Source organism: Centruroides sculpturatus, unplaced genomic scaffold (genome assembly GCF_000671375.1).
Source record: "Centruroides sculpturatus isolate CEXI.00-Female unplaced genomic scaffold, Cexi_2.0 scaffold1860, whole genome shotgun sequence".
Classification (NCBI taxonomy): Eukaryota; Metazoa; Arthropoda; class Arachnida; order Scorpiones; family Buthidae; genus Centruroides; species Centruroides sculpturatus.
Genome location: NW_019385954.1, coordinates 20,884 through 35,349, shown reverse-complemented (window position 1 = coordinate 35,349; position 14,466 = coordinate 20,884). Strand labels below are relative to the sequence as shown.

Genomic DNA, 14,466 nt, shown 5'->3' with positions numbered 1-14,466 from the left:
TAATACAATAAATTTCTCCTAAGAAGTAACGAAAGACTACTTACATCTATTATTTCCTAGGAGAAATTAATTATATTTGCTCTAGGAAACTAGTGAACCTTTCTAGTGAACCTGTATATATTCCATACGTTATAAACCACCGAGATAGATAGGATCCAATTTCAACATTCTGGCTACCTCCCCTCCTATCACAGATATTGTTTTATATGTAAATAACAGAAAATTCTATTTATTTTATTTAATACTTTTGTCGAAATTATAAAATTTGAAGAGGTACGACGGGCCTTCTATATCTCTTCGGGCTGGTAATTTATCTGTTACATTCTAGAACATAAGAACCGCTACCGAGGAGTAACATGTAAGGTAGGGGGCCCCTACCTTACATGTTCATTGCTAGAATAATCTTTTCTTGGAAAAAATTGGAGTTGGTCAAAATAATAGACCAAACTTAAAGGGCCTTAATGAGGAACCTACCTTAATTTCGCTTCTGGGCAAATCAAATGTACAGAAATGTTCTATTTTATGTTCGCATTCATACAAACAACTTGAAATAAAATATAATTACACAAAAAAACCTGTTTAAAAAAGAAGGTAAGGATATTTTCTGTTGTATATAGGGTTATGTTTTTATTAACTCTTCTAGAGACTGGTGTATTATTATGGCTACTTTCCAGACAACAAAAGCACTACCTTACCAAAGGTAAAATATGATAGATTGCACCTGTCTTCATCGAGAATTCGACAATGATTCGAGCCCAAAATTATAAAATTTATCTTCAGTTATGCCGAAAAATTCCGTTTTACTCAGGATGTTATGCATTCGGTTTCCACGTTAGACGAGTTTCCTCTTATAATAGCATTTTACGTAGCAAATGGTTTCTGTTTTGTAAATGGTCCATTTTAGGCAGGTTTTAGGCCAAATTTATTAATATTCGCTTTGTATATTCACGAAAAAGGAAGATTATTCGAATTTATTTAATAAGAGTAATCTTTCTAACAACTGAATTAGTGCATAATGCTTGATTTTGTGGATTTTGACTATTTTAAAATATATTTATATATATATATATGTTTAATAATTAAAATCTTATTTTAAGCTCGAGAATTGTTTTAAAAGTGTAACCAGTTTCTGTCATGGAAAACTGCTTTTTTAGTGTTCTATGATAAAAATTTCACAAGAGTCGACTTGTATGAAATTTAAGTGGAAGGAAGAAAGGAGCAAAAATTATTTCGGTTAAAGTAAATGGTTTAAAAAACAAATACAAGCGATTATCATTCTAATAACGTTGAAGATTTTACGCATGGTTTCGATTTTTCACTCGATTTCATGAAAGAACAATAGCTTATTAAGTAGACGGATGTCGATTGCTTTAAAAAAAAAAAAAAACAATTTATACTCCAAACGTTTACTAATTCATCTCTAAGGTCTGATGATCACTTTAATCATTTTTAACACCATTGGTTTACAATGCAATTTTAAAAATTCGCGCGTTTTTTTTTCGCATCTGTCAGACATCCCCAAAAGTCAGTTAACCAACTTCTGGTCTACCACCCCGTACCTTCAACGCACTCATTTGCTTAATTCATTTAACTGGATAAGTGGGGACCACTGCGAGAATTTTCTAAGAAGAATCCCTTCACCCTCGTTTATTGGAGTCGACAATCAGCAAAAACTATTGCGTGACCTCGAATGGGTCGACGACACTTCAATATGTTTTGCTAGGAACCGCACTTAATCCATAAATCATTACTTTTCTCGAATACAATGAGTAAACATCCAACTTCAATACACTTCATTGTCACTACTTCTAACTTCGATCGTTCGATTTATTAACTGCGGTGGTTCTTCTGCGAATTCTTTAATGTATAATCCGCGGAATGCCGGAATGTTTTCAGTAATGGAATGTTAGAACGGATAGGGAAAGAAAAATCGATGGTTGCTATAGAGACGAGTGTTCACTCATCCCCGAGTAGTATATTCATTTCCCTAGTGGCAATTCTACGTTAGGTTCTGTTGCTTCCTACCACGACCTATAGTAAACTCGGGCAGAGAATATCTTCCTGTACAAACAGGCATTGTACTAGTTTGCATGGAAACTATGCAAACATTGTTTTTTTTTTCTAGATACTAAGATTATTCTAGGGAAACAAACGGTGCTCGGGATCGAGTAATTATAGGTACAACTTACGATAAAGATCTAATGGTTCTAAAGCGAAGATAAATGTTTCTATATGACACAAATAGTGGCAACTTCGTGTGGTTTCGTGTATAGATCCAGTTCGAAATACGTGTAAATGTGTAATGAAGTAATTAGCCTAGTAATTCTACAAGTTACTTGTGGCTAGTATGGGCTAAAATGGCTGTAGGCCCCGTTCGAAAACAGCTTACTAACGAAAAAAACTCAATTTATATATATATAATCGTTGCCCTATATCTGGTCAAGTTATGTGCTTCTACTTTTAGCCAATGTTAAAGATACGTATCTTGAAAAAATTCGCGTAAGTTTAACGAATATTAAAGGCCCCTACTAGGAGGATTTGTGTGTATAATCTAAGCACGTTACGTTGGAGTTACGTTTATGCACACTTACCATACAAAATGTGTGGATTTTTATTACTACTTTCCCATGTGGAAGATAACCAAAACGTTTCAATTGTATCTGTTTTCAGTCATTCTTCCATAAAACTCTAAATAACAATCATTTGATGCCAAGTAATGGAAAAACCGTGACTATTGGCCTCCCCTTTTATTTTTCTTCGTAGAGAAACACTGTATAGGCCTATACCCGTAGAGGAACACTCCTTGGTTTTATGTTATTTTAAACGCAGACGGAATTTCTTTCCCCTCTCATAAATTATAGGAATTATAAAGGTTCAGTTAGTATTGTAATATACGGATGATTCAATATATTATACATTCATTGAAGGTATAACAATGTGAAAGAGTGTTGTAGTATGAGTGGAGGAGCCTTATAATGATGGTGGAGTAGAGAAATGGTAATTAAAAAACTAATAAAAACTCCTAGATGATATTTTTGAGAAAATAATATGTTTTCTGTAGGTAAGATGTAGAAACAATGGAAAATTAGTATAAAATTATTACACGAACTTTTGCTAGCTACAACTTACTGTATACATGATGTCAAAGCTTAATTGGTGTGTAATATATTGAATTTATTCTTATAACTTTTTAAATTATACGTAAAAAAAACGAGTAAATTTAATCATCTCTTAAGATTAGACTGAATCTCTAAGTATGCAAAAAAAAAAAATTTTAATTAAAAAGATTAGAAATTTGAGATTAAAAATAGAAAGTTCTTCTGAATAGAAAAAAAAATCAGCAATGTCGATGCAATTTCATTAAAGAAACTAAAACTAGCATTTTGTGTATTTTCAATTTAATTTATTTAAAATTATAGTCGAGTTTTTCAGAAAATTTTTTCACAAGATTCCTTCGCTTCTAAGTCCTGCTTTAATTAAATTTCATGCCAGTAATATATTAAATTCATGAAAAAAAAATTCACTTTCGTCAACTATAATTGAAATGGGATCAAAAAGTACAAGAATCTCTCAAAAAATTCTGCGAAAATTTAAAATTTGGCGTTTTTCAAGTGGAGATTTTTTTTCATCATATAAGGACAGACAGCAAACGAGAAAAAGTAATATAATCTTTTTAATCGATAAAATCCATAAAATTAACATTAAAAACGAATATTTAAAGCTAAATTACCGTCAGAATATGAGGAAATTACAATTTTTAATATTAAATTATTGTTATTTAGGCAATTTTTGAACATAATTAATGTTTCATTAAAATCCATAAAATTAACATTAAAAACGAATATTTAAAGCTAAATTACCGTCAGAATATGAGGAAATTACAATTTATTATATTAAATTATTGTTATTTAGTATTATAATAATTTATTACACAATATTTAATGTGGTAATTATAGTTCATGCATAAACACTATTCACAATAGACATTAAATCTTGCGGTTTACTGTATCATAGTCTACATTTCGTGAATTATATAGGATAATTATGGTTATTTTAAATAAAATTAAAGACGTTTTAAAAGTTTCCCATTAAAATAAAAAATAGACTGATGTAACTGACATAAGATTGAAAGTTACGATCATCGCAATTGTGAAATTATGATTAATGTTGATTGCATGATGTTTATTATTATGTTACTACATTAATAATACAGTACACAGCTGAACACTATTTTTTTTTTATTAATTAAATCAAAGTTTTCTAACTAATGGATTGTGATTCACATAGCGGAATAACGTCACGGTTTTTTAGTTTACTAAATGGAATTTACCAAGTAAAAACCACTTCTAAACACAAAAGTGGATCAATATTATCAAATTATCTTCCATATATCTCTAGCTGTACGATGCAAAAACAAATTACGCTTTTTTTTAGTACTATTGAATTAAATTTATGCGCTTTTAGGGTCTCAGAGAGGCATAAATATATGTTTATCGACATTCAGACTGCGGTACTAATTAGATTATACTAGACCTTATATGATGTCTATATAATGACCTAATATGGGTTTTAAATTGTGTAAATTTATACAGTATAAAAGGATCTTGCAAGGGGGCCATGCTTGTCTAGGGCTATTATAGGGCCGAATTTACACATAAGCTAAACAAACTGCAGCTTATTGCCTCATGCTATGAGTCTATAGTTTTGGTCTCTATATTTTTACATATATTGTTATTTGGTGGAGGGAAGGACGTGTAAAACATTATAACTTAGTGTAGGGTGACCATACATCCCGGTTTGTCCAGAAAAATCCCGGATTTCTCTGTTTTTAATCCTCGAAAGTAGAATAAAATTATAAATAGTACTATTTATAGATCTTCGAATGCAACATAACCAATTTGTAGGTTAATATGTAAATAATTTTTAAAAACATAGTCTGAATTTAGTCAGTTTTAAAGCCTTTTTTCACCCAGTCTTCAAAATTGTCTCTGTTTTGTATGGTAAACAATGTTTACTCCAGCTTAGGGCCATAACAAGTCTAAGTCTACTGGTCACACACCAGTAGATAAAAACACTGAACATTGTCAGTTAGTCGCGAGTTTGTCTCACCAATAGGCTGACTGCGTGAAGTTTTATGTTTTCTTCCTGTATCTAATACTTAAATAAGGGGTCATTGTCCTATAGAAACTTCGCGAGTATGCTATAGAAATGTCACGTGGACAGCTAAATAGGGGCGAGTTGTCTACAGAAACTTACCCCTATTTAGAAACTTTTTCTATAACACTTAAATAGGAANCAATTCAATTATATTATTCAAGCATAATTTACCTATTTTTTCCTCATGAAATAATAAATAGATTATGAAATTAAAAATTTCATAATCTATGTATGAAATATCGACGAAAGCTAAGTAAATTTTAAAGCATAGAGCAATAAACTATACAATAAAAGTTGCAGAAAGGTAGATTTTTGAATGATACTTAAGTATTCTTGTATATAAAGTGCACGAGACCAAGTAAAAAGTACAAGTAATTTTAATTTTTACACGATCTCACGCATGTGTAGGCTCAAAATAGACGATAAGTGTAACAATTAAAGTGTATGAGTGGGTTACAAAACAGATTTAAGTACAAATTGTACTTCTACGGGTTTATTTATTACAGAATTTAAATAAAATTTCGTATGTAAAATAGTTAATGAAAATTTCTAGTTACGTAATGTACCTAGTTACCAACCCAACAAACCGAAAAGTTACGTAAAAAAAATGGCGGAGAACGGCTCTAACTACATAATAAGCAACAATTTCCTGACAAGACGGCGCCTGTATCGGGCGACCCAGTTGTCTGCGATGTTTAGAAATCGTCATAGCTACTTTGTTTCCCGTCTGTGATCCGTTTCGTGCCGATTTCTACGCATTCGTATCTAATTAAAGTCCAAGAATCGACACAGCAGTCGGCCGGTCTCGCTAAGATGCAGATAATAATGATAGTCACGTGTCAGTGAACAAGGCTCAACTGAAAGTATGAAGGGGTCTTCCTGGAAACGGTTTCAATTAATTTCCACGTAAACACGGATCTAATTCCATAAATCCGATTCGTTATACAAATATAAAATGCACGTGATGTCTAGTAAACACGCATTTATTTTTACCTGATTAGTGGTAATCCTTCGAAAGGGTATCATCGGCCGCGTATCCACTCGCTGATTTTTAACTGGAGGAACACATTAAAATAAATCCTAAGTCATTTTTTTCGACGAGCAGACACACACACTTGCACACACAACATAAACGAAGCACGGACTGGCGTGGCAACTCGACGCACCTGGCAAACAACACTAGACAAAAGCAACCAACCAAGCTTCAAGCTCCTAACCAATCAACAGGTGGCTGACTTTATAATATGGATACTCTAAGAGAAACGCAACCGAACGGGCATTTAAAGGCTTTCTAACAAGGAAACCGCACACTAAAGCTTAATTTCTCACAAATAAAAGCAACTTTTCCCCAAAAAAACTCGCCCTAAACTCGTACGAAAAAGTGCATAATTCCTCTAACACACTAACGGCTTTAGATCGCGTGTATGCTAAGTTTAACACGAGAAAAATCAGTCACTGGACCTTAAAAAAATGTAATTTTAGTAAAATTAGAAGGAAAAAAGTTATAGAATTTTTCCCTAATTCGGTTCGACTCGATTATGTTTGATCGCAATCGATCGAACCGGTTTTTGGTCGAGCGCTTCAGGCAGCTTTACTACTCGATTTTTATACACAGTCTAAGAAAATTAAAGAGTTATACTTTAATATAACCCCTGACAAAGTTATACACGATTAAATCACTTATTTGGATGATTCACTATAATTATGCAGTCGATAAACAGTGAAAACGTTATTAGATTTACTGAAAAATCAACTAGAATGTCTACTACTTACCTTTTTTTCAGAGCCATGTCTACTCTATATCGATCGTACCAGTCGAAGGAATTCTCCTGTTCGTTTTTTTTTTCTTTTTTACGCTTCATCCTGTAAAAATAAAAATAATGTAAAAAAATAAAATAAGCAATCTTCGGATTAATTTCCTGCGATTTCTAAGCGATTTTTAATGAGTAAAAGTGTAGTAAAGACGTAAAAATGACGAGAAAAAAAAAAGACAAAGGTCAAAGGTTCGTATGCCTTGAGGGTTAGTTTCCTGCTTTCAACGTTAAGAGAAGACAAGGTCGTGCTTAAAAATAAAAATAATCACTTGTACAATTTGCTTTGACTTCATTTCAAATGTATTTTGCAAGATCTTGTGAAAAAATAAACAAACAAACAAAAAAAGGTCATATCAAATCTTCAATTTTGTAACTTTCCTTTTACTTTTTATTTATTTATTTATTTAATTTTTGGGGATTTGTGAGGCTTTAAAATTGCGTATTTTATACCCTTTTTATTCCTACACTTTAATAATAAAAAAATTTTTTCAGTGTAAATTTACATTAATTTACACAGTGTAACGTTCTGTTTATGTCGCCATCTAGTGATAAGGTGCGATACTGTATCTGTACATAAATTTCTAAATTTTATTCTCTTCCCTTAAGTTTAGGGATTTTTCGTGAAAATTTTAACTTTTTTTGTTTTACTTTGAAGTAATTTTTAAAAAATGATAACAATTTAATTATTAATTGTTTCAATGCAAAGATAATTATTTAATTACAAGTTTCATTTTGTAATCTTATAAAATAATTACATTTTTAAATTAATAAAAGCAGAATAATAATTTTAAAATTAAAAATAGCAAAATATAAACCCAAATATCTATTCGTTATAAGCTAAAGTTTAGGGAATTTTTTTGCTTTAATTCTGTTTTTAGAGAAATTTCTTTTTAAGGTATAATACAATGTTTGATTAATGGTCTACATTTCTAACTTTTTAATTAAAATTTTAATTAACTTTTTAAAAAATGTAAATTTAATGATTAATTAATTAATCGGTAATAGTTTTAATTTAAAAATCGAAATATAGACCATAACCAATCAATATATGATAAATTAATGAAGAATTCTCTAATAAAATATACCATACGCAAATTTATAAAATTAAGGAATTTTCTAACAGAGTAAGCTAGGTAGAAAATTCCCCAATATAAATATTTCCCTAGCACAAACTACATATTAGGGAATTTTCTGACATTTTCCTGGAATAAAACTGGAGCCGATGTGCTAGATCTATAATGCGTATCACTACGCCACCGTGTATAAGCAACGAAAATGCTTCGAACGTAAATGTTCAGATTTTTCTGAGGAAAAAAACTGCTAAAATTTAAAGTTTTTTACTTTGTTTTTGTGTTGTTTATTCTCAAATTTCTTTCAAAAATAACCATAAAACTTTGAGTTTTATGACAAACTGTTACAATTCCACGTACAGTACAGTGGAACCTCCAACAACGTCCACTTTCTTCAGTAACGTTTCTTTTTAAAATGCATACAAAACAACCTCCAAATAACGACCACTCGTGTTCACATCACTGACCGTTCTTCAGAAGTTTGACTGTTTTATGTTCTACTTCGGCACAATATTAGGGACAGAAAGGACATGTCTCCTACAATAGTAGCGGCAAATTGCTCCCTCCCAAGTTATACTCGTATATTTTTTTTATTTTATACCATATTATAAAAATTAGGAGTAGAAACGAGTGCACTGTACACAACAGGTACACATTATTTTTATGTTCAATCAAAACCCGATAATAAGAAAGTGTCTGTCCTGATAAACCTCCTGACCCTCCAAATAAACTATACATAGATCGACGTCGATTTATTTTGGAACTATGAACGTAGAATTATTTTCCTTCGCGTATGTAGATTAACGAACATTAACTTCACTCTTATTTTAGCAAAGATTGTTGTAAAATTACTCAAAAAAACTATAAAAGGGGCAGAAAAATTCCCCAACAAACTATAAAACGGGTAGAAAAATTTCCCTAAACTATAAAATATACAGGAAATTCTCCAATTATAAAATAGAAAATTCCCCAAGTTAAAGTTTTCCTAAAATACTAGTGCATTGTATTTTATATTTAAAAAATACCCCAAAAAAATTAAACCTTTCGCGTATATTTACATAACTAAACAGCTTTTAGACCAAACTAATAATTAAGTATCGAACGAGATAATCATTTTAGGGAATTTTTTTAGTGGAAAAACAGGAAAAGATCCCGTTTTATAACTGAAGACAATGTATTTATCTCGACGAAATCAAGTAATTGTTTCTAAACTTTAAAACTCGAGCCATATTATTATGAATTTTTTTAATAATAAAATTTACCAAAACAGAAATTTTATCAATTATCTCTACCTGTCAAATCTTTTAAAAATTGTATTTTAATAGATGCCAACACCTTACAAGCTTCTAGGGTGGATGGTGATTTATGAGGGTAATTTGTGTAAGAAAAAAAATATATATATTTTTTCCCTTCTTCTGGCTCCCACTTCTGATTAAACCTGTACTTATCCGGTTCTTTATCGGAATTTTGATCGATTTAATAAATATTAACATCAACAATTACATAAAATTCGTTTTTGTTTTTCTATCCCGGGGTAATTTAAGCATGGGTGCATTTTTTTAAATAGCAAAACACAAGCGAGATAGCCTCATAAGTGTAAAAATATCGTAAAAACATGAATCTGCAGTGTTCTGGGATCATTGTCTGCATTGAATTCCTTTGATAGTAATATCCGGTTTCCCGAAACAGGGAAGAGGATTGAATCAAACAATGCTCGGATCCTTTTGCAGGTTTCATTAGTCACCCCTGTAACAACCTAATGAAAGGGAGACACATAAAGGTGCATTGTTTGAACTTGACAGAATCCGTTGTGCAGGTTAATGTGCTGAATTTTTGCACGCTACTTCTATGCATTAAAGTCATTTCTCTCCCTCTCTTACCTTAAATAGCATCTTTAATGTCAAAGTTAAAAGACATTTTAAATTGAGGTAGTGAAGAATGTAATGTTATTGTGCCTTTATAAAAAGTTAAAATCTTATTTAAAATCTAGTTAATTTCGCTGTTAGTTAATAAATTATTGAGGAAAATAACAGCTGTAAATAAAGTTTCTACGCATAATTGAGTAAAAAAGGGGGTTCAATATTGCCTATTACCTGAAGTAGAAAATTAAATAATCTATTTATGTAAAGGAACTTGTGAGTAAACTATTGAGTTGTACTTTTAAGAAAACAAAATCAGATTAATTAATATTTTTTAAAAATTTAATCAAGCGAAAAATGAAGTCTAACTAATAAATTATAATAAATTTTCAGACTTATTTAATCGAATAGAATCTTTTTTCCATTCCAGCGTTTAATTAAGAATTCAGTTTCTAAAGTAAGAAAAACAATTGTTCTGCGGCTCCACCAACAAGAATTATGTAAACACGCAATGAAAATCAATAAATTCCGTTTCTGGTTTTGGACCAGCTATAGAAAATAATAGCTGACATCAGATAATCATAAATTGAGTTTATACACACAAATTAATTAGGTAAAATTGTAAATGCAACCTCCACTCCAAAGTTTCGGTTTCAATATATATTATCACTTTTCGTACTAAAAAACCCATTACAAATGCGTTAAAATTAGAAAATTGATAGTTGTGTTACTAAACTGTTACATTATATTCAACATTCATTAGGATCACACTTGCTGAGAACAGAATTTAATTTAATGAGCTTACACGTTAAATCCCGCAACGGGATCTACCGTAGTAGCTACTATTACACAATTGTTGCCAATTTAATAGCCAAACTCCTCCCTTAAGAGAAACTCCACCCCTAAGCAACGTACTTTTCAGCAATAACCCTTTTATTACTCCAAACGGGAATTACTTACACGACAAACTAATAGTTATGAGATGAAAAAAATGCATGGAGAACAATGAAAAACTTTTTCACCATTGGGATTCTTTCACACAAAGGATCTAGAACAAATTTATTACAATATACCTTTCTTTCTGGAATTTTTTTCTTTAAAAAATTACAGACCACTTCGCCGTCTTACAAACTTCATGACAACTTTACCGCACCCGTTACACCTAAGACAGGAACTGAAATTAAAAGCAGTCTACAAGGGAAAAAAACGCGGAGGAGTTGGAGGAAGAGCAACGTGGATAATTATTCATTTTGCAAATGTCTTCACGTTTTTTCCCTCCATAATCCTCTTCTGAGCTATGCAATTCAAGCGAATTATTTGTTGTTTGGTTTGTTATTCAATGGAATAAAAAAAATTGCAGCTTTGTTCAATACAATTTGTACTACTAAAAAAATAATTGTGATTATTATTATTATTTTGCACATGAGTCATTAAAGTTTTTGTTCAGATATTCTATTCTGCAGATGTGCGAGAGAGTAGCACGTATTGCAAAAATTAAATTAGTACTGTATACGTCGTTATCCTCTAAACACAAATCACTGGGTCATTAACTTTTTCTCTTCTCTTCGCAAGTGTCTAAACCACTTTACAAACTTTATCAGTGGGTTGGGGATTTAGTTTAATGCTAATGGAAGTCACATTTACGATCATTTCAAAATGTATATTCTTCCACACTCTTGCATATTATATAGTAGAAAGAGCGCTTTCGAATTTGTTAGACGACTACCATGTGTGTTAATTTTTCGATTTTTCAGCTTCGTTATCAGTTTTACACTGAAATTTTCAGAAAGTTTCAGATTTAAAAGTGAAAAATTTTAATGTTTTTAGGAATTTTAATGATTATAATAGTTTTGGAAAAGTTTACTTGATAATATATTGATTTAATAGATAAAAAAACAAAACTAGTTTCGATTTAAAATTTATTACGATAGCATCTTTTTCGCGACATTAAAAATGAAACTTCTGCAATTAGTATAAACTTTTATGTAACTTTTAAATAGTAAAAAAATCTTTAATAAGTTTAAAATAAAAATTTTAATTATTTTTATAGTCTAATTATTAACAAGAGGTTTAATAAGTTTAAAATAATTCAGTCTTTATTAAGATATCACTTTGTAATCTTAAATCTCGGCCAATATAATGTTTGCCTACATACGAATGAACAAACCTTTAAATTAGTTATTAACAATTTTCTATAATAACCAATTATTCAATTAATTAATTAATTAATTTTTAAAAAATTCACGTTAATTAATTTTGATCTAACTTTTAAGTGACCAAAAAAAGACATTTCTTAAATGTCTTTAGATGTAAAAAAAACACTTTTCTGTAATTTAAGTAAATAAAGATTACACACGAAAAATTTTATGAAGTTTCAATAATTAAAATTTTGTTCTAAACTTATCGAAATTAGAAATCCAAGGCATTTATTGTTATACTTGGCTATAATTAATTGTTTGGGAGGATGGCTCAAATACTAAACTGAAGTAACATTTGACAACTTTCAAGGTAGAAGAAAATATCAATTTGCAAGGTTAGGTATCGCCCACCCGAGTGCTGTCAGGAAGGAAAAAGTATTAAGATTTCTGCGGAGTATAAATCATGCCTTTGCAAACAATGACCTCTCAAAAAAAGAAATTGCTTGAGAATATTTCGATAAGCTGTAAATGGTTAAATTAAGTCATTCGATGCCGGACACAGGGCGTAGTACTATCAAATAGATATCCGGTATTAAGACAGCATTTTCTTTGTTTCGAAGATAACAAGAGTTTAAGTTACATTTCTGATCTGCAACGACTGTTGAGAGAATTCTTATAAGATAATTAACTCACATGTATATATATAGATACATACATATTAAAAAAAACAGCCATCTTGTTTGTCTCGATTTTTAACAGAAGGGTGTGCCCCCCGATGTCATCGTGGTGTGTTGATTAATGAAGATTTTTTTTACACGAATGTCATCGACACTAAATTGGCGACGGGGAATTTTTATCGAAATTAACGAATGATGCGTTTTTTAATTAATTAAATTGGGAAAAGTCGACTCTGATGAAAAGTAATTCGGTAGCCACGTTTTTTTTCCCGGAGCATTCTGCTCTTAATTGATTTTCACTTCCTCTAACAGCAAATTGCTGCCTTAAAATGCATGGCAACTCTTGTTATAATTTCTCTGACCAAAAAAAAAACAAATTATATTTTACTAAAAAATAGTTTTAAACTGAGTAAAAAACTTAAATCTTACTAAAAATGCGGGACTAGTTTACAGCAGCTCTATAGAATTGATAGTAAATTCTTATCATGCATAAAATAAATTATTTTTTTAAATAACTATGCATTTCCTGTTTATAGCAGCTGATATCGCTCGCTCTCAAATAATGTTTTCTGCATTTCCGGACTCATCTTCATCCATTATTCAGTATAATTTCATGCCAGAATACAAAATAAACTGAAGAAATCTTTCATATTTTATTCTGCCATCTATCAAATTACTAAGCTACAAATTTAAATCATATTTATGTAGTTTATTCCAAAGAATAAAGTACATAAATATGTTAAACTAAAAAGGGTGATCCAAAACTGAATCAAAAATAATTAAAAGAAGAAAAACAGTGAAATTTTAATTAAGATAATTAACAGAATATAAGAACCTGATAGACTGAGAATTCTGTATGAACCACCATTTATACAGCAAAATTCTAGGTTATTATATGATGATGATGGATTCAGTAACCTGCATTAAAGATAAGAATTTAAGATTTAGAAAAATAGAGAGAAAAATAGAAATATTTTAAAAACGTGCTTTTTAAATTTTATCAGGTATATTAAAAAAATAATTATATCTCAATATTAACCGAATCATCAATATTCATACTAGATACATACTTACCCCTTAAAAAAATTACAAATTCCATAATATTTATCAAATAATTCAATTAATATTTTTTATGTGATTTTTCTAATAAAAATGTAAAAAAATAAAATTAAACAACATTGTAATACTTAAAACTTATCTGCTCTAGAACAGGTTGATCCATAATTCTGGACAGATAGGTTCACGCCTTCGCTTAACCCTTTCCAAAGAAACTGATAGGAATCATGTGTTTTTTTCTTTATGTATTTGATGAATTGTTTTTGTCCAAAAAAACTAGTAGTCAGAGATAGAGCAGGTGATATTTCTATAAAAACATAAAACCACTACTAATTTACTTCTAAATTGAAGTGGAGGTTTCAAATACATTCATTCTGATAAGAATAAACTGAAGATTATTTTCATCTCTTAAAAAGGTTAAGAGTTGTTTCTACATAACCTGTTGCATATTTTTTAATGAAAAATAAATTTTCAAAACATTAAATTAACCAATAATAAGAAATATATATATATATATAATTTTTAATTGTTGTTTTAAAATTTTTTAAAAATCCACTTATAAATAATGATTAACAAATTAAACAATTATTATACAAAAACTTACAAAATGAGAAGGAAAAATTTTCAGGTATATACTGCAAGTTTTTTTTTTATACTAGAAAATTTTATATGACAAATGACAGAATGTAGCTGCA

General features: G+C 30.0%; 1 protein-coding gene across 2 annotated transcripts in view; it reads right to left on the bottom strand.

The window, feature by feature from the left end:
• The window catches only part of LOC111612788 (ankyrin repeat domain-containing protein 6-like), a 53,644-nt gene extending 39,413 nt beyond the window's left edge, over window positions 1–14,231 (bottom strand). The window contains exons 1-2 of one of the 2 annotated variants that reach the window (XM_023354046.1): window positions 13,551–14,231; window positions 6,931–7,020 (exon numbers count right to left, since the gene is read on the bottom strand). The gene's annotated coding sequence lies outside the window, so the exon portion shown is untranslated. Of the gene's footprint in view, window positions 1–6,150; window positions 6,553–6,930; window positions 7,021–13,550 lie in introns of those variants that run through there. The other variant, XM_023354044.1, reaches the window with a different exon arrangement.
• Window positions 14,232–14,466: the final 235 nt, after the last annotated feature.